This window comes from Lepus europaeus, unplaced genomic scaffold, assembly GCF_033115175.1.
Source record: "Lepus europaeus isolate LE1 unplaced genomic scaffold, mLepTim1.pri SCAFFOLD_29, whole genome shotgun sequence".
Lineage (NCBI taxonomy): Eukaryota > Metazoa > Chordata > Mammalia > Lagomorpha > Leporidae > Lepus > Lepus europaeus.
In genome coordinates, this window is record NW_026909167.1 from 5,005,921 (window position 1) to 5,032,131 (window position 26,211).

Consider the following 26,211-nt stretch of genomic DNA (forward strand, 5'->3'; position numbering starts at 1 on the left):
GGACTGCTGGAAAACTGGTATGAAAATTGAAGATTGACTATAAAAGTGTTTATCTATTTCATATTGACATGAAGTCACAGGATGCCCTTTCAGCATTAGTTTGGATAAATATGTCAGTGATGACCAGAACACAAGAATCCATTTTGAAGATAGAGAGGAGGAAATTGGAAGGAGGTGAGTCACTTACTCGACACCAGTGCAATATGGGCATGGGCTCAAGGGCTTGGGAATCACATTAACTGTGTGGGAATTCTAGCTCTGCCATTTTCTGGCTGTATGACCGGTTTCCTCATTCATGTGAACAGCTGTGAAGGTAAATAAAACACTTGCACAGTATTTAGTAATGAAAAATGTACATTTTAGCACCATTATTATGTATCTAGTACTGTGCTAGATACTTAACAAATAGTGGAACTGATGAGCACATAAGAGGGGGTATTAAACTTTATTTCTGTCTAGTTGGGAAAATACAACATGCCCATCATAAATCATCAAGTAACATCCATCATTCACAAACTGTAAATGTTCTGTAAGTCAAGACACACTATACATGTGAATTTAGATGTTTGGTGCTTTGAAGAGCTCTCTTTAATTTCACATGGCTTTATTGAAAGCAACAATATGTTCTATGATGGGTTGAGATGTCAACCTTATGTTTTAAAAGTTTAATTGCATGTCTTAAGGTTTCTCGAGTCAACATACTAAAATATTTTAAATAAAGGTTACTGCTATTTACGTTAAAATAGTGTCATTGTAGAGTTGAGGGAGATTTGATTCTTCTGATGGATTTCAAAAATAAATTTTAGACTTGGTTTTAGAACTTTTCTATTTCATAAACTGTCAGGGTCCTGTGAGTGCCTCTGTTTGAAGATGTTTTGGTGTCCACCCTACCTTGTTATGATATGTCTTAAAAGTATATAGTTTGAAGCACTAACAAGAATAGACATCAATTTGGAAAAAGCACCTATCAGAGCAACACAAATTCTGCTAAGCTTGAGCAAAAATAAATATCAAATTGGTGGTAAATCTTGGATTTAAGAATGGTGAAATCACTGATCATTTGTTAAAAAAAAGTGTATGGGGACAATACCTCAAAGGAATCAACAATTTACAAAAGAATAACTTGTTTTAAGAAGGAAAAAGACAATGTTGAATGTGAACCCTACAATGTCAGATCACCTATATCAATTTATGGAAAAACCTCACCTTGATCATGACTTAAAAGGGACTGATGATCAACATTAGAAACAATGACCAGCCAGGGCCATGGCTCTCTTGGCTAATCCTCCATCTGTGGTGCCAGCACCCTAGGTTTTAGTCCCAGTTGGGGCACCAGGTACTAGTCTCAGTTGCTCCTCTTCCAGTCCAGCTCTCAGCTATGGCCCAGGAGGGCAGTGAAGGATGGCCCAAGTGCTTGGGTCCCTGCACCCACATGGGAGACCAGGAGGAAGTACCCAGCTCCTGGCTTCATATTGGTGCAGCTCCAGCCATAGTGGCCATTAGGGGAGTGAACCAATGGAAGGAAGACCTCTCTCACTGTCTAACTCTGCCTGGCAAAAAGTAAAAAAAAAAAATTAAAAAAAGAAACAATGGCCAACACTGCAGATATCTCATCTGATTCATGTTTCACAATTCTGGCTCAAAAGCTCAAATAGAAGATTCCTCAGAAACCTGAATATAGCCTTAGCACATGACCCAGCCATCCCACTCCTTGGAATTTACCCAAAGGAAATTAAATTGGCAAATAAAAGAGCTGTCTGCACCTCAATGTTTATTGCAGCTCAATTCACAATAGACATGGAATCAATCTAAATGCTCATCAACAGAAGACTGGATAAAGAAATTATGGGATATGTACTCTATAGAATAATATACAACAGTAAAAAAAAAAGAAATCTGGTCATTTGCAACAAAATGGAGGAATCTGAAAAATATCATCCTGAGTGAAATAAACCAGTCCTAAAGGGACAAATATATGTTCTCCCTGATCGGTGACAACTGAGCACCTAAAAGGAAACCTGTTGAAGTGAAATGGACACTATGAGAAACAATGACTTGATCAGCCCTTGTCCTGTCAAGGAACAACTTACTATTTTTATTTCTTTTAGTATTTTTTTGTTCTACTTAATATCATTGGTTGAACTCCTTAATTAATACACAATTATTCTTAGGTATTTAAATTTAACTGAAAAGTGATCCCTGTTAAATATAAGAGTGGAAATAAGAGAGGGAAGAGTGTACAGTTCAGCACATGCTCACTCAGACTTGACCCTAATGATAGAGCTAGAAATATGCCAGGAGATTCCAAATCAATCTCATCAAGGTGGCGTGTACCAATGCCATCATACTTGTCAAAGTGATCAGCTTAAGTTCATAATTGATCATAAAGATAGGATTAAGTGTCAAAGGGATCATGTAAACAAGACTAGTGTCTCCTAATAATAACTGATAGAATTAAAAAGGAGAAAATGATCCAACATGGGAAGTGAGATACACAGCAGACTCATAGAATTGCAGATGCCCTAAACAACACTCTGGCCTCTGAATCAGCCCTTAAGGCATTCGAATCTGGCTGAAGAGCCCATGAGAGTTTCTCAGGCCAAGACAATGGAAAGCCAAGACACTGTGGGAAAAAAATGACCTAAATGAAAGATCTCTGTGAGTGAGATTCCTGTGGAAAGAACAGACCATCAAAGAAAGAGGTGCCTTTCTCTGAAGGGAGGAGGGAACTTCCACTTTGATTATGACCTTGTCTACATAAAGTTGGAGTTTGTGAACTCAAGAGGCTTCCATAGCCTTGGCAGCTCGTGACAAGAGCTTCAAGTAATTACTGATGTCATAAATAAGAGTGTCAATTGTTAAACCAACAACAGGAGTCACTGTACACTTACCTTGTAGGATCTCTGTCCTTAATGTATTGTACTATATGAGTTAATGGTAAAACTAGTACTCAAACAATACTTTATACTTTGTGTATCTATGTGGATTCAAACTGTTGAAATCTTTACCTAGTATATACTAAGTTGATCTTCTGTATATAAAGATAATTGAAAATGAATCTTGATGAAGGATGGGATGGCAGAGGGAGTGGGAGATGGGATGGTTGTGGGTGAGAGGGAGGTTATGGGGGGGGTGGGAAAGCCACTATAATCCAAAAGTTGTACTTTGGAAATTTATATTTATTAAAAGTTGAAAAAAACCAAAAAGACAAAAGTTGTACTTTTGAAATTTATACTTATTAAATAAAAGTTAAAAAAAGCTCAAATGGAGCAAACACTCTTTGATGAGTTCTAAACTTGATGCACCTAGATCAACTTCAGATAACAGTAGAATTTTCTACAGAAATTTTCAGTAGTCCCTGAAGTATTTCTTGGAAGAATTTTTAAGAAGAGATGAAATATAGACTTAGCAAAATGATCCTGAAGACAAAACCCAATGAAGAAATGGCTAACCAGAGTGGGAGATGGTCTAGACAAAACAGATTTATCAAAAGTAAATGTTATGGAAATGGTTTTTCAGATGCTCAAGGAGTCTTGCTTGTTGTATTTCTGGAGTATGATCATTGAGCATGATAACATCACATACTTGGAAAGAGCTTCAAGAAAGTCAGCCAAAGCTTTAGCAGGAAAACATGTGGGCAATCTTCACTAGGCAGTCCTTCATCATGACAATGTTTCTTCATTTCTTTCATCAAACAAGAACAATTTTTTGACTATTTCTACAGGAAGTAGTTATGAATCTATATCACACACCTCATTTGGCCTATTCTGACTTATTTTTGTTCTATAATCTTTTTTGTGAAGATTCACTTTATTTATTTGAATGATTTACAGAGAAAGGCAGACACATACACACACAGAGAGAGAGAAACAGAGAGAGAGAGAGAGAGGGAGGTCTTCCATCCATTGGTTCACTCCTCAAATAATTGCAATGACAAGGGATGAGTAGGTCAAGGCCAGGAGCCAGGAGCTTCTTCTGTGTCTCCAAAATGGGGTCAAAGTCTTTTTTTTAAATTTTTTTTTGACAGGCAGAGTGGACAGTAAGAGAGAGAGACAGAGAGAAAGGTCTTCCTTTTTGCCGTTGGTTCACCCTCCAATGGCCGCTGCAGACAGCACATCGCGCTGGTCTGAAGCCAGGAGCCAGGTGCTTCTCCTGGTCTCCACTGCGGGTGCAGGGCCCAAGCACTTGGGCCATCCTCCACTGCCTTCCTGGGCCATAGCAGAGAGCTGGCCTGGAAGAGGGGCAACTGGGATAGAATCCGGCACCCCAACTGGGACTAGAACCCGGTGTGCCGGCACCGCAAGGCAGAGGATTAGCCTATTAAGCCACGGTGCCAGCCGGGTCAAAGTCTTAATCACTCTGGTACTTTCTGAGGCACATTAGCAGGGAGTTGGATCAGAAGCAGAGCAAGCAGCTAGGACTTGAAATGGCACCCATATGGGATACTGGCACTGCAGGCCAGGGCTTTAACCCACTACACCACAGCACCAGCCCCTGTTCTAGAATCTTAAAAATCTTTAAAGAACATTCAGTTTTCTTTAGTTAATAATGTAAAACCCTGCATTGACATGGTCAAATTACTAGGAGCCACAATTGTTTGCAAATGAACTAAATGCCAAGTATCACTGTTTTAAAAATGTCTGGAACTTCATGGAGCTAATGTAAACAAATAACATTTATATTTGTACTTGATTTTTGAAGTTGCCTCATATGTTTTCTTACTTTTTTATCATAAGGTATCTTCTCTATTACATCTTGGCCACCTTCCTTGATACTTTCTTTTTTTCAAAATTTATTTGACAGAGTTATAGACAGTGAGACAGAGACAGAGAGAAACAAAGAGAAAGGTCTTCCTTCCATTGGTTTACTCCCCAAATGGCCGCCATGGCTGGCACTGTGCCAATCTGTAGCCAGGAGCCAGGTGCTTCTTCCTGTTCTCCCATGTGGTTGCAGGGGCCCAAGGACTTGGGCCATCCTCCATGGCCCTCCTGGGTAACAACAGAGAGCTGGACTGGAAGATGAGCAACCAGGACTGGAACCCGGTGCCCATATGGGATGCTGGCACTGCAGGTGGAGGATTAACCAAGTGAGCCATGGCGCCAACCCCCCTTGATATTTTCTAATGTGACTGCATCATATAGGAAATAGCAAGGGCATTATGACTTTAAGAATGAGAAGTGGCACGTGCCATGGCTCACTAGCCTAATCCTTCACCTGCGGTGCTGGCACTCTGGGTTCTAGTCCCAGTTGGGGCACCGGTTCTGTCCCAGTTGCTCCTCTTCTGGTCCAGCTCTCTGCTGTGGCCTGGGAAGGCAGTGGAGGATGGCCCAAGTGCTTGGGTCCTGCACCCGCATGGGAGACCAGGAGGAAGCACCTGGCTCCTGGCTTCAGATCAGCACAGCGCATCAACCATAGCGGCCATTTGGGGGGTGAACCAACAGAAGGAAGACCTTTCTCTCTGTCTCTCTCTCACTGTCTAACTGCCTGTAAAAATAAAAAAAGAAAAAAAGAATGAGAAGTGCTTAATAAATTAACCATCTTTTCTCCTTTGCAGAACTTCTGGGGGACTCCCTCTGATCAAGAATGCCAGAGAGATAGATTTAGACTAGAAGTATAGACTGTTTCATGGTTTTCACAGAGGGTTGAATCTGAATAACTTAGAAAAATAAAATTATAATCTACAGTTATTTATAGTCCATTGAATTCTTTTATTTACCCACAATAATTTTAGCATCAAGGTGTTCCCCAAGATGTTTGGGCTGATCATTTCACAGATTTCATAAATCATAACAGTAAATTGCTTCAAACTATAACCTGTAATTACTAAAAGTCTAAAATTGGTAGATTTTAAAGAAGGTTTGTTTCATTTGTTTGAAAGTCAGACATAATGGCCAGGGCTGGTCATGCTGAAGCCAGGAGATAGGAGCTTCTTCTGGGTCTCCCACATGGGTCCAAGTACTTGGGTCATCTTCCATTGCTTTCCTGGGAGCATTAGCAAGGAGCTGGGTCAGAAATGGCACAGTCAAGACTTGAACCAGCACCCATATGGGATGCTAGTGTCACTGGCAGTGACTTTACCTGATACAGCACAATGTCATCCCCTAATCAGTAGATGTTGAATTCCATGGTATAGGGCATTTAATATGTTCATGTTGAATAGGCCGAGAAAGATATTGGCCTGAGATAAAGGTGAGTGGGAAGGTTTTGAGATCTTTCTAGGGATAGCTGGGAGCATCCACAAGAACCAGAAAGTTTTAACTGGGGACTAGTCAAGATATGGCATGCAGTGAGTGAATATTTAATGCTTAGTAAATATAAGACATCCTTACTGTGGAGATGATATACATATTTGTGGTTTAATAAGGGGAAAGAAGCAATCTGCCAAGTTCTCTTTTTCTCTGATTAATGTACACATTGGACTCTGTCTACCTATTAATTAGGATAATCCAATGGTCTGTCACACCTTTGAAAAAAGAAGCATTCAGGGCTGGAATTGTGGTATAATGGATTAGGATGCCACCTGAAATACCAGCATCCCAAATGGATACCTATGTGGGTCCCAGCAGCTCCATTTCTGATCCAACTCCTTGTTAATATACCTGGGAAGCAGCAGGAGATGGTCTAAGTCCTTAGGCCTCTACACTTATGTGGGAGATCAAGAAGTTCCTTGCACCTAGCCCAGCCCTGGCCATTAAAGCTATTCAGGGAGTGAGCCAGTGGATGAAAGATCTCTGTCTCTTCCTCTCCTGTGTAACTCTGACTTTCCAATAAATAAATAAATAAATCTTTAAAAAGAAGTTCATCTACATATTATAGTAATTGAGTCTCTGTGGAAGGTTGGAACTCCTCCAGAACTTTCCTAACACCTGGCCAAATAGATTTGAGGCTTCAGTAAAGCTTCATGGTAAATATTGGAATCTGGATTCCCTCCCTCTGTTACTCCTGGTTCTGTAACATCCATTTACAGTTTTAGGAATTCCCTTTTGTATTTTCACTCCTAGTTATTTGTTGAAATTTGGGATTTCCCCACCTTTTGCAAGGAATATTCTGATCTAATCTCTCTTTTTAACTGTCTCTTCTACAGTGCAAATCATAAATTTTACTTTTTGTTTTTACTCTTTTGAAAAATTTCTGTGCTTCTCTTTATCTTTTGCATTTCTTTGGTCTATCAAGCCAGCTCTTAATTACAAAATTAAGAAAACTAGAGCTTGGTATATTTAATCTTTTTTTAGAAGATTTATTTTACTCTGCCTGTCAAAAAAAAGAAGATTTATTTTATTTATTTGAAAGACAGAGTTACAGAGAGAGGTAGAGACAGAGAGAGAGGTCTTCCATCTGCTGGTTCATTCCCCATATGGCCGCAATGGCTGGAGTTGCGCCAATCTGAAGCCAGGAGCCAGGAGCTAGGAGCTTCTTCCGGGTGTCCCACGTGGGTGCAGGGGCCCAAGGACCTGGGCCATCTTCCACTGCTTTCCCAGGCCATAGCAGAGAGCTGGATCAGAAGTGAAACAGCCGGGACTAGAACCGGTGCCCATATGGGATGCTGGCACTTTGGGCCAGAGCTTTAACCCAATGCACTACAATGCCAGCCCCAAGGTATATTTAATCTTCATCTGAGCCAAACTTGGACCAAAAGACTGAGGGTTCATAAATTGGATCTTTAAGTCAAATAAAACATCAACACTTAATCATTGTTTTGCTTTTCTTTGTTCCTGGTTTGAGAGGTGTTCCCCCAGGACTCCAAAATTCTCCCCAGTGGACTATCCAGGGAAATGTCAGAGGGAGCCTCCTCAGTTCTCCTTTCCCTAGACCTAGAATTTTTATTTCCCAGTTTGACCGATCTCTGTGTATGAGTTTTCCTGTGTGCTCAATGTCCCATAATGGAGATTTCTTGGACATGTGTATTCAGTCTCCCATAAGGGAGCTTTCTTGCACACCACCTCAAATTTTTCTTGAGCTCAAACCTCTGTAGTGGAGGTTTCCTTCACATCTTGGGATCCAACTGCTCCATGTCCAGTTGTTTCCCTTGAAAGAGAATGGAACTAAAATGGGACTCCATACTTGCCTCATACTTGGGATATGTGTCAGTGACATATGCTTGACCTCCAAAAATACCCAAGTACCAATGCAATACTTATACTCTAATTTTTCCTACTTGGCTCACATGTGAGGTTGTTTGATTGCCGCAGTACCTGCTTTTTCTTTTCTGTGGCACCTCTGCTGTCCTCCAAATAACAAGTCTCAGGCTTCTGGAGTGAGATAGGGCACCCAGATAGAGCAGGCCACATGCAATTGGATGGGATGTGTCTCCCCCTCTATTAGAGCCCCCACTCCATGCAGGTACAGAGATCCCCGATGAGCCCCCAAGTTGTGAGAAACAGCCTCACCTTTCCACTCAATGGATGTACTCAAGACACAGGAAGTGCATTGAGAGGGGAAACTATGAATGGCCTTGCAAGATGGGGTGCCTGGTGGGACAGCACACTCAGCGTGTTTTACAGCAAGCTATTTGTTTCCTAGCATGCAGGTACTTACTCTGGTTCCTCCTTGGCTGAGTAACTACAAGATTGCAATCTTCCCAGCATTTGCTTCAGCTGTTTTGGCTACTAACTTCCTGTTTGCCTAAGAACGTTCAGGTGCATACCTTAGTTTGAAAATGAACCAAATATTTGCTTGTCACACTGAACCAAGTGTGCAATTATTTGTTATTTCTTACCCTTTGTTGGTTGACATTTCTTTTCAGAAAACTGAATTGTGTCTTTCTCACTAAACCTCAAACTCCATGTCAGAAGGCATCCTGACTTTGATGACTTTCTGTTTCTATCAGACCTACAATCGCGATATAGCATAGATGCTCAGCAGACACTTACATATATCACTTCCCCAGTCCTCTCGGAAGGCTAGAAAGCATTTACCATTCTCAACCCACTTTGTAAATCAGGAAGCTGAGGTACATCATTCAAGTAATTTCCTAGTCATTAGTGGGTCAGAATTGGAGCCTCATTACTTGAATGATTGGATTCTTCTACCACATACAAATGTTTGGTCAAGGAAATGATGCTCCCCAGGACCAGGATCAGAGCAGTTTTGGTTATATGACACATGAGTCAGCCAAACAGACATGTTCAAGGCTTCAGTGAGCCAGAATGTCTCATAATGGTGTGTCTAAACTAGGAGAAATGAGGAGAGGTGAGAAGGCAGACAGGGGAGGCTATGCTAAGTGGAAGGAGGTTGTCTGGTCAGTGGCAATTTAAGAACAAATGAGGCTTTATTAGGCTGTCCAGTGGTGCTGGGGGTCTGTGAGTCTCTCAGATGTGGGTAGAATTCCTTCACAAGCAGACTGCCATCTGTCAGTGGAAAGCTTGTTTCCAGACCAGCTGGCATCTCCCCCACTAATAGCTTCTCAAGATGCATGTGTGATCTTGCAACTTTAAATCACACTTTCAGTGTGGTTGCAATCTTTCACCCTGAGCTAGCAGAAGAGGGGTTTGAGCTTCTAAGGAGGACACAGACTGTCTCCAGGAGACCCACAGCCCCAAGCTAATAAACATTCATATGTGAAACCCCTGCCCAATGGACACCCCCCACAGAATGATCCAATTGGAAAAAAAAGTAATGCCTTAAAAACCCTGGGCACTTCCTGAAAGCCGGTGTCCTGCTCTGGCACTCTGCCTCATCTCCTCTTGGACCAGATGCTTTTGTCAAATAAGTGTTTCTGCCTCTTAGCAAATTGTTGCCTAGCTTTTTATTTCAATACTAAGCTTTGGAAAACAATTCTCAAAATTCACTCCTGCAACCACCATCCCCTCTGTGACTGCTACCACATATCTGCTTCTTTTTCTCTGGATGAGCAATTAAGATCTAGGTGGGATCTCTCCGCAGCAGTAGACGGCCTATGGCCTAGGTGCGTGGAGGACTTCTAAGGGCTCTGAAGCCACATATGCAGCTGTGAACTGGCAAATTGTAGTAGTGGGGCCTCTGGTGCCATTGAGAGGAACTAGAGAGGGTAACAGATTCCAAGAGGTTCATTTCAGCTGTACCATGCTCTTTTCAAGTATTTTTAAACTGGATATAGAAGGAGGTACCTTTCTCCGAAGGGAGGAGAGAACTTCCACTTTGACTATGACCCTATTGGAATAAGATCAAAGTCAGCAAACTCTAAAGACTTCCATAGCCATGGCAACTCATGACTAGAGCCTAGGGAGATTACTGACGCCATGAACAGGAGTGTCAAATTGTTAAGTCAGCAACAGGAGTCACTGTGTACTTACACCCCATGTGGGATCTGTCCTTAATGTGTTGTCTAATGTGAAGTGATGCTATAACTAGTACTGAAACAGTATTTTTATACTTTGTGTTTCTGTGTGGGTACAAACTGATGAGGTCTTCACTAATTATATACTGAATTGATCTTCTGTATATAAAGAGAATTGGAAATGAAAAAAACAACCTGGTGTTAAAATGGAAATGGCATAGAAAATTAATTAATTAAAAAAAAACTATTATGTAGTATCTCTGTCTTTAATGTGCTGTACATTGTTATTTAATGCTATAATTAGTACTCCAATGGTAGTTTTTTCACTTTGTGTTGCTATATGGGCAAAATGTTGAAATCTTTACCTAATATGTACTAAACTGATCTTCTGTATACAAAGAGAATTGAAAATGAATCTTTATGTGAATGGAAGGGGAAAGGGAGCGGGAGGGGGGAGGGTTGCGGGTAAGAGGGAAGTTATGGGAGGGGGGAAGCCATTGTAACCCATAAGCTGTACTTTGGAAATTTATATTCATTAAATAAAAGTTAAAAAAAAGAATTTAACAGACATCAAGAGAACATAATAGATAAAAAAATATATATGTGTATATATTTGAAAGGTAGATTTGCAGAGAGACAGAATTTTTCCATCTGCTGGTTCACTTCTCAAGTGACTACAATGACTGAATCTGGACAAGGAAAAAGCCAGGAGCATGGAATTTCATCTGTATCTCCCATATAAGTCACAAGGGCCTAATCACTTGGGCCATCCTTTGCTGCTTTTCCATGTGCATTAGTAGGGGACTGGGTTGGAAGTGGAGCATCTGGGACTTGAACTGGTGCTCATATGAAGTGTCAGCATCACAGACAAAGGCTTAACCTGCTACACTACAATGCTAATCTCTAAACTGGATCTTTAAAAGATTTCATTTAAGACAAGGTCTTTACAAATTATTCACAGCTATGACTTTTAAATTAAAAGCCAATTAGTATGAAAGTATAAAAAATGAAAAGTAAAAGCAGCCTTGTTTCTATGTCTCCATCTCTGTATGGATTCATCTTTTTCTCACATAAATGGAAACAGACATATATCCTGAATATTTATTGTTTTAAAAGATGCATTGAGGGTGGCTCAGATTTGCTAAGCCCTGCATGTGGGCAATAAAGTGTCCCCTGCTATCCTTAGCTTCGTCCCATGCTTGCGACGGCCTTGTTGGTGGACTGATACAAAGCGGTGAAGAGGCACCTGTGTTTGGCAGAGCCGATGTGAGACCAAGAGACAATCCTTCCCTGCCCCCTGGATAATCAAAAGTTTTGGCCAGACTTCTGAGCACACACTGAGAGAGGAACCAGACTGAAAGCACAGACTATAGTGCTGAAATGGATTAATAAGGAATTTAGTGATTTGGCCCATGACCTTCTGGCATGATATTCTGCAGGTTCAGTTTGGGATGATATGCTTCACTAGCAAGTCACAATTACGGGACAGCTCATATCATGGAAGTGTATTCTTTTTGGCAATTCATTTTCCTACAGACTACCCCCTTCAAATCACTTAATGTTGCATTTACAACAAGAATTTATTATCCAAATGTCAACAGTAATGACAGCATTTGTCTCGATATTCTAAGATCACAGTGGTCTAATGCTTTAACCATTTCTAAAGTTCTTTTATCCATTTGTTCACTGCAATGTGATACAAATCCAGATGAACCCCTAGTGCTAGAGATTGCACAAATCTATAAAAAAGAGATAAATACAATAGAATACCTTGGGAATGGACTCAGAAGTATGCCATGTGATGCTACCTTAAACTCAGAATAATCTGCATATAGCTGAAATAAACTTTAAATTACTGTTTCTTTTTTGATTTTCTTATCTGGTGGCTTCCCTATTAGATCTCATCTTCTAAAAATTTTTTAACTCTCTTCATTCATTCACATATTCATCTGAGAATACTTAAGTTCTTCCAGCTTTGGACAATAACTGCTTTTGAAACTGTAAGGTAGGGGCTGGCACTGTGGCATAGTGGGTAAAGCCATCGCCTGCAGTGCCGGCATCCCATTTAAGTGCTGGTTCAACTCCTGGCCTCTCCACTTCTGATCCAGCTCTCTAGTATAGCCTGGGAAAGCAGTAGAAGATGGCCCAAGTCCTTGGACTTCTGCACCCATGTGGGAGACCCAGAAGAAGCTTTTGGCTCCTGACTTCAGATCAGCACAGCTCCAGCCATTGCAGCCAATTGGGGAGTGAACCAGTGGATGGAAGACCTCTCTCTTTCTGTCTCTCTTTATCTTTGTGTAACTCTGACTTTCAAATAAATAGATAAATCTTAAAAAAAAAAAAACATGCAAGGTAGTTGCAACTGAACAGTTTCCCAAGATTCAGAATTTATTTTAAAAAGTGAAGCATGGAGCAATCTGGAAAACATCATGCTGAGTGAATTAAGCCAGTCCCAAAGAGAAAAATATCATTTGTTTTCCCTGATCGGTGACAACTAAGCGCCAAAGGGGAAACCTGTTAAGTGAAATGGACACTATAAGCAACAATGAACTGATCAGCTCCTGTCCTGACTTTAGATGTACAATGTAATACTTTATCCTTTTTAGTATTTGTTGTTGTTGTTGTTGTTCTAGTACTATTGGTTGAACTCAGTAATTAACACACAATTATTCTTAGGTGTTTAAATTTTAACTGAAAAGTGATCCCTGTTAAATCTAAGAGTGGAAAAAGAGAGGGAGGAGATGAACAATTTGGAACATGCTCAATCGGACTGGCCGCAAATGGTCGAGTTAGAAATGTGCCAGGGGATTCCAACACGATCCCATCAAGATGGCATGTACCAATGCCATCGCACTAGTCCAAGTGATCAATTTCAGCTCACAATTGATAGCTCTGATAGGTCTAAGAGTCAAAGAGATCACACAAACAAGACAAGTATCTGCTAATACTAACTGATAGAATCAAAAAGGGAGAGAAAGATCCAACATGGGAAGTGGGATACACAGCAGACTCATAGAATGGCAGATGTCCTAAACAACACTCTGGCCTCAGAATCAGCCCTCAAGGCATTCGGATCTGGCGGAAGAGCCCATGAGAGTATAGCAGGTATGGAAAGCCAAGATATCATGGAAAAAAAAAAGACCTAAATGAATGATCTCTGTGAGTGAGATCCCAGTGGAAAGAACGGGGCCATCAAAGAAGGAGGTACCCTTCTCTGAAGGGAGGAGAGAACTTCCACTTTGACTATGACCCTGTCAGAATAAGATCAAAGTCAGCGAACTCTAAAGGCTTCCATAGCCCTGGCAACTCATGACTAGAGCCTAGGGAGATTACTGACGCCATGAACAGGAGTGTCAAATTATTAAGTCAGCAACAGGAGTCACTGTGTACTTACACCCCATGTGGGATCTGTCCCTAATGTGTCGTCTAAAGCGGAGTGATGCTATAACTAGTACTGAAACAGTATTTTTACACTTTGTGTTTCTGTGTGGGCACAAACTGATGAGGTCTTTACTAATTATATATTGAAGTGATCTTCTGTATACAAAGAGAATTGGAAATGAAAAAAAAAAAACAACCTGGTGTTAAAATGGAAATGGCATAGAAAATTAATTAATTTGAAAAAAAATTATGTAGGTTCTCTGTCTTTAATGTGCTGTACATTGCTATTTAATGCTATAATTAGTAATCCAATGATAGTTTTTTTCAATTTATGTTGCTATATGGGCAAAATGTTGAAATCTTTACCTAATATATACTAAACTGATCTTCTGTATACAAAGAGAATTGAAAATGAATCTTTACATGAATGGAAGGGGAAAGGGAGCGGGAAAAGGGAGGGTTGCGGGCGGGAGGGAAGTTATGGGAGGGGGGAAGCCATTGTAACCCATAAGCTGTACTTTGGAAATTTATATTCATTAAATAAAAGTTTAATAAAAAAGTGAAGCATGTGTATTATGTGGCAAATGTCTTCACTCTAACTTGGTTATGAGTCTAAAAATCATTCTTCACTACTCTAACACGCTGAAGAAATCTGAAAGGGTGGGAGATGGATGCTCAGTTGTCACATCAAAGGAAGCACCATTATTATAACAGCATCCATTCTTGTTTAAGCCTTCCACTTTTAGAAATTTGAGGTTAAATGATGTACTTTATGCTCATCACTGATGCAGTTAGAGAATTGATATTGAATTTATAGCATCAGCAGAACAAAAAATGTGGTGTATTTTATGCATACAAGTAAAGGAATGACCTGTTTTTGTTCTACAGGGAATAGAAATTAGAAGTCAAACACCTATTGTATTCCAAAATAGGGTCTCCAACAATTTGTGATTTTCATTTAAATTGTTAGGAGGCTTGAAACTATTAGTTAATCTATCTTCCAATACGTTGTTTAAGATAGCACTGAATGAATGATGCAAGTTGCCAATGGATGAGTGATCAACTAACAAGTCTGCTAGTAATTAATTTATTTTCTTCAATAATGTTACATAGACCAAAACAAAAACCATGTGTCTATTTGGGGAGAGTGATTTTGGGGATAACATGGTAGCTTGATCACATAATTTTGCTGTATGCCACAAACTTCATGAAAAATATGCAAGAATTTTTTAAAAGATTAAATTTGAAAAATAGAGTAAGACAAAGGAAGCAAAAGTGTGGAAAACTGTGGTAGCAGAAGGTGAATATATAGTCAGTAGACCCAGAAAAGTTGGACCTACACTGGCCAAGGAGATAACTGAAAATAACATGCTCTGCCTCAAGATGTTCAGAAGCTCAACAGTTCTTCATTGGAGCTATGTGCCTTGGGGAAGGGATACAGGGGAATGGGAGATGAAGGCAATCAAGTCTCCAGCTTAACAATGCAAGGGTTTGTTCTGAGAAGACGTGGATTGATGAACACACACATGTTGAAGATTTCCCCAAGGAACTCCTGCATTCAGAACTCAGGACTTCACCCTCCATGTAGAGGCTAGAAGAACACACCCTGGGGAATCTGATCTGTATAAGCACAGAGCATAAAGATATGAACACTGTACAGTGGTCTTCACTGTATAGTGAAAGCCAAGTCAGTGAGCCCCATCCTCAATTTTCACTTCCAATCTAGTATATACACTTTAATCATGAGCAATAAGCCAGCTATGATAGGATAGCTTCTACATGAGAAAGATAAAATCAAACAGAAAAGAAACTTGTGGGAAGCATGCAGGTGGAACAAAATCTGACATTTATAGCCTCAGGGAAAATGTTTGCACTATGAAAGAACATCAGTATGCCATAAAAATCTCTGGGAACAAAAAATAGTCCTTGGGTATTAGAAATGTAGAAGAAATGAAAAATTCAAAAGAAGAATTGAATGAAAACATTTCCCAAAAGTAAAGCAAAACAAGAATAGAAAGTAGGAAGGAAAACAGAGGAAAATTAGAATTTGGGTCCAGGAGGTTTAACAACCCAACAATTAAATCTTAAAAAGAAAAAGAGAACATGGATGACGGAACACTTTTTAGAACCAAAGGATATGTATTTTGGGATGAAAGGGACTCAATCACAGTCCAATGAAAAGGACAAAACAAAAACTTCCAGCATAATTGTGAAGTTGCATTATATTTGGAATTAGGAAGAGTCCATAAACTCCCAGAAAATAAAACAGTTCACACAGAAAGGATCAGCAACTTCCTAATGGCAGTACTAAAAGCTAGAAGACAATGGAAAAGCCTCTAAAAGTAAAAGAACATTGATTTCTATAGCAACCCAAGCTATGAATCAAGTTTGATGAAAAATAGACACTCTCAGGCAGGCAAATCTAAATAATATTTCAGAAATTTGCCTTCTTAGACAGTTCCTGGAGGATATACTCCATACAGATGAGTGGAGAAGCCAATGCAGAGGAAGACTGAGATAGAGGACCCTGTAGGAAGGGAGGGGATTTCCTGGAGAGTGATACAAAGAGACCCAAGGATAACAATTTTACCTCCAAAGCAGAAGTCAATCAGTACAGGTGGGAAGTGTGCGACTCAGCACATTGTGATCATATGGGGAGTGCACCAGTGGATGGAAGATCTTTCCCTCCCTTTTTTTTTCCTCTCTGTCTCTCCCTCTCTGTATGTAACTCTGCCTCTCAAAAACAAACAAAAAAAAAGTTATAGCATCAATCTTTTGCATGTGAGTATATTGTTTTCCCACCATCATTTGTTGAAGAGATTATTTTTCTGCACTATATGGTCTTGGATATCTCACCAATACAATTTTTTTAAATTCTATTTTATTGTTCTGTATATTTGCTTTGATTCCAGGGCCCTAGTGGTTTGAGAATTGTACATGTCTAATTTTCAAAATTATTTTCTAATATTTTTTTATTTGAGAGGTAAAGTTACAGATAGAGGAAGAGACAAAGAGAAAGGTCACTCATCTGCTGGTCATTTCCCCAAATGGCAGCAATGGCCAGAGATGACCAATTCAAAGCCAGGAGCCAGGATCTTCTTCAGGGTCTCCCACAGGAGTGCAGGAGTGCAGGGGCCCAAGCACTTGGGCCATCTTCAATTAATTTCCCAGGCCATTAGCAGAGAACTGGGTCAGAATAGGAGCAGTTGGAACCCAAACTAATGCCCACATGGGATGCTAGTGCTGCAGTCAGAGGTTTAGCCTACCATGCCACAGCATCAGCTCAATAATGTTTCTAAATCAAGAAATGTGAGACTTACAAATCTATTTTTTCAAAATTGTATTGGACATTTGGAGTCCCTTGAGGTTCTGTATGAATTTTGGAAAGGTTTTTCTGTTTCTGCCAAAAAAAAAGCCCACTCATAGAGATTTTGATAGGATATATTGAGTCTGTAATTCATTTTGATAATGTGAACATTATACCAGGCTTTTTTTTCTTACAAGTATAAAATTACCAAATTGTGAATCTGACCAAAATGAACAAATGAAACAGGCAAATGACATATGGGAGACTAATGCAAACTGAAGATTCTATGATGGAGCTGACCAGCAGAGCACTCTACTGGAAGGCCATTGGAAGACAAGGAAGAGTTAGATTAAAAGACACCAAGACTCTGAAATTAATAAAGAAGACAATTATAACATTCAGGATATATATAAGAAAAATAAGAAAGGAAGCACTGCCATAACAAAATGCATACTTAGCTACATTTTTATGGACACATGCATATAATATAAATTTTGAATATTGAATCACAAGTATGTAAATCTTGTAAAAAATGCAAGAAAGTTCAGTGTTAGGGAAGCTAGATGTTTATTTACCTGTAAGAGTTGTTGTGTCTGAACACATGTTGACAGAGGAGCACCACACACTGATAAACTTTGGAGTCCTTTATTGCCAGTGGCTGAGAATAGGCTCTGCACTAAAAAACTTTGGACCACTAATCTCAAAGCAACAGGGTTTATAAAGGCAAAAACCACAAGGAGAGGAGAGGGAATACATGGTTGTTAGGGTTGGGGAGAATACATAGTTGCTAGGGTCAAGCTGACCTAAGGCCTATGCAAAACTAATATCAATTACAATCATGAGAATACCAATTACAATCTTAACAATACTAAATACAATCTTGATATTAGTCCAGGTATTGACCTAAATCATATTTGGGATATGGACAAATTACAATCCTAACATTAATCCAGGGGCCAGAGCTGTGGCACAGCAAGTTAATGTCCTGGCCTGAAGCCCCAGCATCCCATATGGGTGCCAGTTTGAGATCCAGCAGCTCCATTTCTGATCCAGCTCTCTGCTATGGCCTGGGAAAGCAGTAGAAGATGGCCCAAGTCCTTGGGCCCCTGCACACACATGGGAGACCTAGAAGAAGCTCCTGACTCCTGGCTTCAGATCAGTGCAGCTCCAGCCATTGTGGCCAATTGGGAAGTGGACCATCAGATAAAAGACCTCTCTCAGGCCAGCACCGTGGCTAAACAGGCTAATCCTCCACCTTGCAGCGCCGGCACACCGGATTCTAGTCCTGGTTGGGGCGCCGATTCTATCCCAGTTGCCCCTCTTCCAAGCCAGCTCTCTGTTATGACCTGGGAAGGCCCAAGTCCTTGGGCCCTGCACCCACATGGGAGACCAGGAGAAGCACCTGGCTCCTGAATTTGGATCAGCGAGATGCGCCAAGCACTTGGGCCATCCTCCATTGCCTTCCAGGGCCACAGCAGAGAGCTGGCCTGGAAGAGGAGCCACCAGGACTAGAACCTGGTGCCCCAACCGGGACTAGAACCCAGGGAGCTGGTGCTGTAGGCAGAGGATTAGCCTAGTGAGTCATGGTGCCGGCCTGTACTCTAAGTTGTAGACCATAGTTAGTTTCAGACCATAGTCTCATGGTGTGTATGGGGGGGTGCTTTCTCAAGATAGAGTCTCAGTTGCTCTAAAATGGAGTCCCTGCTGTCAAGGTATCACTTCAGAGTAAGTCAATCACCAATCAAAAAATAGAAGTATACTTCAATTAGAGCTATTATATCTAATATGGTAGTGACTAGTCCCATATGACTATTGAGAAATTGAAATGTAACTGGTTCAAATTGAGATGCATTATTAATGTAAACTACACCATGGATTTTGAAGGTGTAGTAAAAACTGTGAAATGTCTGTTTTCAATTATTTTCTGCTGCTACTATAGGATATCACATACTGAGTAAATTATGAACAATATAAGTTTATTTAACTTATTGTTCTTGATGCTACAAAGTCCAAGTTGTAAGAACCGCATCTGGCAATGGTTTTCTTGCTGTCTCATAACATGGCAGAACATGGCACATGGCAATGAAAGAGAAGGAGGGGGGGCAGAAAATAAAAACCATCAAAACATCTTCTTTTTTCATTAACCTATTCATAGGAGAACAGCCTTAATCCACAAATGAGAGTTATGCCCCCAGGACCTGATCACTTTACACAGATCCCACCTCCCAAACAACTGTGGCACTGGCAATTAAATTTCAATGTGATTTTTGAAGGGAACTTTCTGAACATACACCATCTCATTACTTATGTTCATACTGATTGCATATATATTGTTAAAATTTGTGGTTAAATAAAATATACTATTAAAATTCATGTTACCTGCTTATTTTAATTTTTTAAAGGTGGCCACTAGACAATTTAAAGTTATATTGTGGCTTACCTTATGTTTCTGTATTTTGTATATAATAAATAAGTTATTCCAAGAAATAGAACCACAGAAAGAACAGTGCTGATTTATAAGTAAACTAACATGTATATGTGGGAAGGGACAGCTATGATAGTAAGATGTGCTTGTTTCTTGAAAAGGACTGGGGATTGGGAGGGGTAGAACAGGAAACCTAAGCCTTTTAATATCATTTAATATTTTAATTTTAATTAGTTTTCTAAAGATTATTTGAGAGAGTTACAGGAAGAGATTGAGAGAGACGGAGAATACTCTTCCATCTACTGGTTCACTTCCACATGGTCACAATGGCCAGAGCTGAGCCAATCAGAAGCCAGGAGTCAGGAGCATCTTCCTGGCCTCCCACATGGGTGCAGGGGCTTAAGCAATTGGGTCATCTCCCATTGCTTTCCCATGCCATCAGCAGAGAATTGGATCAGAAGAGGAGCTGCCAGGACATGAACTACACCCATATGGAACTCTGGGGCCACACAGGTGGAGGCTTAACCTACCACACCACGGCACTAGTCCTTAATTGTTTTTAAACAGATTCAATGTGTTTGTAGATACTCTCTAAGAACAAAATGATAGCCCCTTCCTCCCTGCCTTTCACTCTCTCCCTCTCACCCTTTTCCTTCTCCATTTCCTATTTTTAATTTTTTAAATAGCATATTTAAAATTTGCATTACAGTAAAAAGGCTTAATACTACACCGAATACTATTTGTTGGTTAGTGTAAGGTTAACTTTATGATCATTTAGTAAACTGAAAATAGATCATTGTAGAAATTAAGAGTGAGAGCCGGCGCCGTGGTTCACTAGGCTAATCCTCCGCCTTGCGGCGCTGGCACACCGGGTTCTAGTCCCGGTCGGGGCACCGATCCTGTCCCGGTTGCCCCTCTTCCAGGCCAGCTCTCTGCTGTGGCCAGGGAGTGCAGTGGAGGATGGCCCAAGTCCTTGGGCCCTGCACCCCATGGGAGACCAGGATAAACACCTGGCTCCTGCCATCGGATCAGCGCGGTGCGCCGGCCGCAGTGCGCTACCGCGGCGGCCATTGGAGGGTGAACCAATGGCAAAAGGAAGACCTTTCTCTCTGTCTCTCTCTCACTGTCCACTCTGCCTGTCAAAAAATAAAAAATAAAATAAAATAAATAAATAAAGAAAAAAAAGAAATTAAGAGTGAGAATGGGAGAAGTAAAAGAAGAGTGTTGTAGCATGTGCAGGAGGAAGAGAGGAGTAGGAAATATCACTATGTTCCCAAATCTGTATTTATGAAATAGAATAAACTTGTATAATTTAAACAAAAAAGAAGTTTAATAAGTAAAAAGTAAAAAGACCCTAGTTAACAATAATATAGACAATGATTGTAAACCATAATTAAATGGAAAATATGTAAAAATGACCATTTTCCCACATACAGTGCATTTTAAAGTAATCATATATCATTAAAATTGTAGAAACATAACATTGTTAACCATTGATTTGACAAAATTACAAAAAAAGTTTGATAAAACTATAATTGCAGTAATACAGACACACACAGGCATCTCTTCCTTTTTTCTTTTTGTTTTATTTTAATTATTTTATTTTTAGCTTCCACATATATGAAAGATCAAACAGTATATGTCTTTCTGGGTATGGCTTATTTCAACATGGTGTCTTTCAGTTGTGTCAATTTTGCTGTAAATGGTAGAACCTCATTCTTTTTTATAGATGAAAACATTGCATTGCATATTTATACCACATTTCTTCATTCATTTAATGATGGACACCTTGATTGATTCCAAATTTTGGCTATTGTGAACAGTGCTGTTATAAACTTAGTGGTGCAGGTATCTCTTTGATATGTTGTGTTCACGTTTTTTGGGTATATACCCAGTAGTGTGATTGCTGTATCATATGGCAAATCTATTTCTAGCTTCTAAATAAATCTTCACATAATTTTCCACAGTGCAGGCACTAATTTACATTTCCACCAATAGTGTATAATTATTTCCCTTTCTCCACATCCTTGCCAGCATTTGTTACACTCTATGTTTTGGATAAAAGCCATTCTGTCAGACGTAAGGTGATATCTCATTGTGGTTTTGATTTGTGTTTCCATGGCGGCTAGTGATGTTGAAAATTTTTTTTCATATATTTCTTGGCCATTTGTACTTCTTGTTTTGAAAATTGTTTATTGAAGTCCTTTTCCCATTTCTCAACTGTATTGGTAATTTTTTTGTTGAGTTTTTAAAGTTGCTGATATATTTGAGATAGTAATCATTTGTCAGAAAGCTGCCTTGCAAATACATTTTCACATTTTTTTGGTGTCTTCTTCATTTTATTGATTGTTTCCTTTGCTGTGCAAAAGTTTCTAAGTTTGATATGTCCCATTTGTTTAGTTTTTCTTTTGTTGCCTGTGCTTCGGGGCTCTTGTCCAAGTCATCCCCTAAACCTTGGAGTGTTTCCCCTACATTTTCTTCTAGCAACTTAAAAGTCTCAGCTCTTAAGTGTAGGTCTCTGATGTATCTTGAGTTGATTTTTGTATATGATGAGAGATATGGATCTAATTTCATTCTTCTACAAATATACATCCAGTTTTGCCAGCAGCATTTGTTGAAAAAATTATCTTTACTCCACTATATGTTCTGAGTGCTTTTTATCAAAAATCAATTGGCTGTATTTATTTGGATTAATTTCTGGGCTTCCCATTCTGTTCTGATGATCTATTTATCAGTTTTTGTGCCAATACAATGCCATTTTAACAACTATAACTGTAGTATGTTTTTAAAAAATATTTATATATTTATTTGGAAGAGTTACACAGAGAGAGAAGGGGAGGCAGAGGGAGGTCCTCCACCCACTGGTTCATGCCCCAGTTGGCTGCAATGGCCAGAGCTGTACTGATCTGAAGCCAGGAGTCAGGGGCTTCTTCCAAATCTCCCATGTGGGTGCAGGGGCCCACGGACTTCAGCCATCCTCCACTGCTTTCCCAGGCCACAGCAGAGAGCTGGATCAGAAGTGGAGCAGCCAAGACTTGAACCAGCACCCACTTGGGATTCCGGCACTGCAGGTGGTGGCCTTACCCACTACACCACAGCACCAGCCCCTGTAGTATGCTTTGAAGTCAGGTATTGTAATGCCTTCAGCTTGATTTTTCTTGGTCAGGATTGCTTTGACTATTCTGGGTCTTTTTCTGTAGATGGGTTTAGGTGGTATAGACATTTTAAGATACTGATTCTTTCATTCCATGAGCAAAGAATATCTTTCCATTTTTTTGTATCATTGATTATTTCATCAATTTTCAAAAAGATTTATTTATTTGAAAGGCAGAGTTACAGAGAGAGGGAGATATCTTCTATTTGCTGGTTCACTCCCCAAATTACCACAATGGCCAGAGCTGAGCTGATTTGAAGCCAGGAACCAGAAGCTTCTTCTATGTCCCCCTCATGGGTGCAGGGGCCCAAGGACTTCAGCTGTCTCTACTGCTTTCAAAGGCCATAGCAGAGAGCTGGATCATAAGTGGAGCAGCCAGGACTTGAACCAGTGCCTGTATGGGACACTGGCACTGCATGCAGCCACTTTACCCACTATGTCACAGGAGCAGCACCTTGGTTTAATCTTGCTAGGTTATACAAATCCAGGAATTTATCCATTCTTCAAAGTTTCCCAGTTTGTTAGCATATAGTTCTTCACAGTAGTTTCCTTTTATCCTTTGTATTTCAGTGGTAATATAATTTAACTTTTAAACTCAGTGCATATATGGCTGTTAACTACAATTTAATAAAACTATATTTATGGACAGGTTTTAAAAATGATTTATTTATTTGAGAGGCAGACTAACAGAGTGAGAGAGAGACAGAGAGATCTTTCATCCAATGGGTCACTCCCCAAATGGGAACAATGACTGGGCATGAGGTTGGGCCAGGCCAAAGCCAGGAGCCTGAAACTCTATCAGGTCTCCCATATGGGTAGCAGGAACCCAAGTACTTATGTCATCTACTGCTTTTCCCAGGCATATTCACAGGAAGCTGAATTGGAATGGAGCAGCCAGAGCTCAAACCAGCACTCATATGGGATGCAAATATTACAGGTAGAAGCTTAAATCACTGCACCACAATGTTGGCCCCTTTAATGAACAGTTTTATCCTATTAGTCTGTAGAGATTTTCCTGATCCCTTAAAGGAATTATATAATATTCCTATGTAGGAAGTTACCATAACTAGTGTAATTTGTTCCTCTTTTTGATAACTATATTGTCTCTACATTATATCCATGAGACAAATATTCAAAAGTGGGATTCTTGAGAGTAATGGTATGTGCATTTACAGTTGTATTGGGGATCTGTTATCATTGCACAGCAGGTTAAGGCCCCCATTTGCAATGCAGGCATCCGATAACAGAGTGCCAGTTCATATACAGGCTACTCCACTCCAGTTCAGATCTCTGCTGATGTATCTGGGAAGGCAGTGGATGATGATCTAAGTTCTTGAGTCTGTGCTATCCATATGGGAGATCCAGATGGACCTTCAGGCTCCAGATGTGACCTGGCCCAACCATGGTTGCTGTAGCCATTTGGGGAGTGAACCAATGGATGAAAAATTTCTTTCCTTTTGTGTTTCTCCTTTCTCTGTAACTCTGCCTTTAAAATAAATAAATCTCAAATAAAAAAACAAAAGTAAGATCTCATTTGGTGAGGTGGCTCTTTTTTTGAGACTGGGGAGGGCTGAAATGGAAACTAATCATTAGAAAATTTAGAGGTAAGCTTGTGAAAAGCTAAAAAGAATAGTTTCTCTGTAGTGATAAATGTCTGAGTCCTCTTTGCTCTCCATCTGGATAGTGCGTACTGGCTGTGCAGTGCCAAGTGAGGAGCTGTTTCTAAAAGAAATAGAAAACTCTTGTCTCACCATGGTGGTAAGTTCTCATGATTCATACATGCTCTGTAGATGCATCCAATGTAACCAACATGTGTCTGGCAACAGGGGTGCAGTAATCCAAAAAGAAATCCAGTGTGAGGTATGGGCAGTAACAAAAGTGTGAGGCCACACTGCCCATTCATCGGTCTACTCTTGGTATTCATTCACTCCTTCATCTTCTCATTTCACCCTTGCTTCCCATGGCATTATCTTAAGCCAGCTTTCTTGACTGATCCCCTTCTTTCAAGGGATCTCCTAGTCTTTGTATCTGACATGCTGCACTCCCAACTCCACTAACAGGTGGAATTTGGACCCCAGTTCATTACATAAAATACACAGTAAGTACTGTGATTGAGTTAACTGTTAACCCATCATTTGTGCATTCTTTCCTCTGTCTCTTTGCTTATCAGAAATTTAATAAACAACAGCTGTTTGAAGGTCCACGTTGGTCAGGTAGGCCAGATAAAGGAGGAGAGGAGGAGAGCAGGCTTTGACACCTGAGAAATCAAAGTCAGGCTCTGTCTTGTTCAAATCCCAAGGACACTGACAATAGGTCTACCCCAGTCTAGGGGTAGACATACAACCAACCAGAAAGTAGAGAGAGATAGTGAGAGAGAGGGAGATGGACACTCTACTTGTACCTTGCAAGCTCATAGGACCCTTTGAATATGAGCCATCATTTTTCTGTTAAATAGGCTGTGGCCTCAAGATTAAGTGACTTATTTTGAGTTGGTACCCTTGGTTCCCTGAGATTTCATTGAAGTGATAAGAAGTAGCTATGGCTTGAACTTTAAGAAGCTGGTGAATGCTCTTGTCCTTGGATCTGAAAGAGACAAATTATTCCCAGAGAATTGAAAGGACTAGAGTGTGGATCCCAGAAGTGTGTGGAGAGAAATGGAGCTGTTCAGCATCTTAGACTTTTCTCCCCTGGAACAGAGGTGGAGAGAGGAGGTGCCAGCAATCCAAACCAGAGAGCATTATGGGAGCACCACTTCCCTCAGGGTTGATTTTCCACTGCTAGGACTTACCAAAAAGCACACCTTTCTCACATCATTATGAAAACATCTGGATGTTTGCCACATGCTCGGTGTGGCTCAGCTGTTCTACTTAGCATGCCACACAGTGAGTGCTTTCAAAATAAATCTACCTCCCACTTGCAGAGTTTTAGCAGGTACAAAACCTTTTCAAATATACTAGCTTATTTGGATCCATGGCACTCTGGTGAAGAAAAGAAGGCTCAGACACTTTGAGGTTTGCCCAGCAGTCCATGGACATGTTAGTTTCAGAGAGCAGAGGCCTGAGCCAAGGTTCCTGACCTGCTCATGTCCTGTGCCCTCTGTTCCATCTGTTATCATGGGAAAGAATGTGCTTCTCCAGCAGTTTTGATACAGAGGTTTTGAAAATCCTAAAATTTCATTTCTTTCAAGGTTTGTTGTGCTATATTGGCAAGTAAGATGGCATATGTTGATGAAGTACAAAGTGATGATGTATATAATGTGAAATGACTACCACCTATGAGGTAATTAACACATCCACCTTCTGCCATAGCTAGGGTGTGTGTGGTGGGACACTTAGGACACTTAAGATCACTCTCTTAGACAACACGTTCCAGTTCACTGCATTCACTGTGCCATTAGACCCCCAGCATGTATACATCTTAAAACTTAAAATTTCTGCCCTTTGACCAACAGCACACTTAATTTTCATACTCATGCTTAATCAATGCACAAAATTGACTTCTTATTTTTAATATTAATTTCAATTATGCATTTAAAAATATTATTTATTTATTGGACTGAGAAAGCCCCTATCTGATTGAGTCCCCTAAACACATGTAATGACCAGATTTGATGTCAGGAATTGAGAATCCAATCCATGTGGCATGGATAGGGACCTAACTATTTGAACCATTACCCTCTTTCTCCCAAG

The 26,211-nt window shown here is 40.1% G+C and overlaps 1 pseudogene; it reads left to right on the top strand.

Moving 5' to 3' along the window:
- Positions 1 to 68: 68 nt before the first annotated feature.
- On the top strand, positions 69 to 12,057 carry LOC133754772 (ubiquitin-conjugating enzyme E2 D3-like; annotated as a pseudogene).
- The last annotated feature ends 14,154 nt before the right edge of the window (positions 12,058 to 26,211 follow it).